Genomic DNA, 2146 nt, shown 5'->3' on the forward strand with positions numbered 1-2146 from the left:
GGGGCTTAGTTTATATGTGACTTTTAATGCATACTTTCCAATTGAATGCCTGTTTGGTATAGCTTCCTACAGCAATTGGAAAAGTGATTTTGTAATTTTTGTTGGGTGATTGATAAACTCCCCGCGAGTGAAGCACCCTCAAACTGCAACAACTTGTTGCAGCTTTTAGGAAATTGCCTCACCTAGTTTTGAAGTGCTGCAACCATATATTGCCAAGCACACAAGTTACACCACTTCATAGAAAAACCATAACATTGCTACGGCTATAACAAACAGATGGCATGGTGTTGTTCTGTGCAAATAATTTGGGGGGGTCATCCTCCCCTCGACTAAGTATGTAATAGAAGCTACAGCTGCAGCAGTTATCACATCCACTGAGCATTTTTCTTTATGTTGTGTTGGCCTTTACTTTGATTCTAGAAACATAATTATGCAATAGCATCTTGATATATGGAAAAAAAAAAATTGTTGCATTTGAAGATATTTCTTAGAATATAAAAATAGTCATTTTTTTTTTTTTACAACATCCTTTACTGGATCCATTCAACAAGAATATTATTCTATATAAGCATCTACTATAGGAAATCTGTTTTTTAATGAATTTATTGGTATAATAGCCATGTTATATGATAGCACTGGGAATATGGGTTTCAACTTTCGACTGAATTAGTGATGGCAAACTATGATTTCTTATTTCTGCTTGTCTGATAATATGTGATGCTGATTGATTGCGTTCTCTTAAGTTATGTTCAAGTGAAATTGGTTTATGATTGCTGATGGTTGCTGCTACTTTAGCAAATCATGAAGTACATGATAATAAATGCTAAAGTTTACATGCTGGTACTTAAATATTTATGTGAACTTGATGAATTCAGGTAACATGTCAACGAAGTGGAGGGATGTTACGAGATGAGTCCCATAATGGAATCGCCTAGCCATGGATGTGAAGAACACTTTAAAGAGTCGACCGAGGTATCTACTAGTCATCCTCCTCTTTGTAAGAAGCGAAAAATGGATAAATCTATTGTGTGGATAATTTTTCGAGAATTATAGATGAGAAGACCAAAAAAACATCTTTGGTAAAATGTATTCATTGTGGGAATGAGTATGCATATGCTGTTAATAGCAGTACTTCAACAATGTTGAAGCACTTGAAAAGGTGCAACAAGTATCCTCCTAATGTAGATAAGAAGCAAAAGTTGTTTGTACCACGTGGTGTAAATGTGCCTAGTAAGGCAGGGGGAGATATCGGTACTGATGCCACTAGTGGTAATGTCTTAGCAACATGGAAATTTGATCAAGATCGGTGTAGGCATATGCTTGCTTGAATGATCATCCTCGATGAACAACCATTTTCCATAATTGAGCGTGTTGGGTTTCGTGATTTTGTCACTAAATTACAACCTCTCTTCACACATTTATCTCGATTTACAGTGGCTAGAGATTGCATGAAGTTGTATATGAGTGAAAAAAGTTGTTTGAAAAATTACTTTGATAAGCTTAGGTCAAGGATTGCATTGACGACTGATACATGGACTTCCATTCAAAATCTTAACTATTTATGTCTTACTGCACATTTCATTAATGAAGACTGGAAATTGCATAAAATGATCATCAATTTTGTGGTGATACATAGTATTTTGTGGTGATACATAGTCACAAAGGTAGGGAGATTGGGAAAGTAGTTGAAAATTGCATCTATGATTGGGGAATAGAAAAAAAAATGTTTCTACAATCACAGTGGATAATGCTAGTGCAAATGATGTTGCTATTGATTATTTGAAAGATAAATTTTCAAGAGACGGGTCATTGGTTTTAGCTGGTGAAGCTTTACACATGAGGTGCACTGCGCATATATTAAACTTGATCGTCAAAGATGGCTTGTCTGAGGTACGTGATTCTATTGCTCGTATTCGAAGTGTTGTTAGATATGTGAGGAGTTCTCCCATGAAAGCTAAAGCTTTCCAATCTTGCATTGAGGTTGAAATGATTACTTACAAGGGTTCGGTTTGTCTAGATATTGCCACAAGGTAGAACTCTACTTATTTCATATTAAACACGGCCATAAAGTTTAGAAAAGCTTTTGAAAGGATGGTGGAAGATTTGTCTTTCGAAATTGAGCTTAATTATGATTCTCCTAAAAATG

The sequence above is a fragment of the Eucalyptus grandis genome, chromosome 8 (assembly GCF_016545825.1).
Source record: "Eucalyptus grandis isolate ANBG69807.140 chromosome 8, ASM1654582v1, whole genome shotgun sequence".
Taxonomy (NCBI): domain Eukaryota; kingdom Viridiplantae; phylum Streptophyta; class Magnoliopsida; order Myrtales; family Myrtaceae; genus Eucalyptus; species Eucalyptus grandis.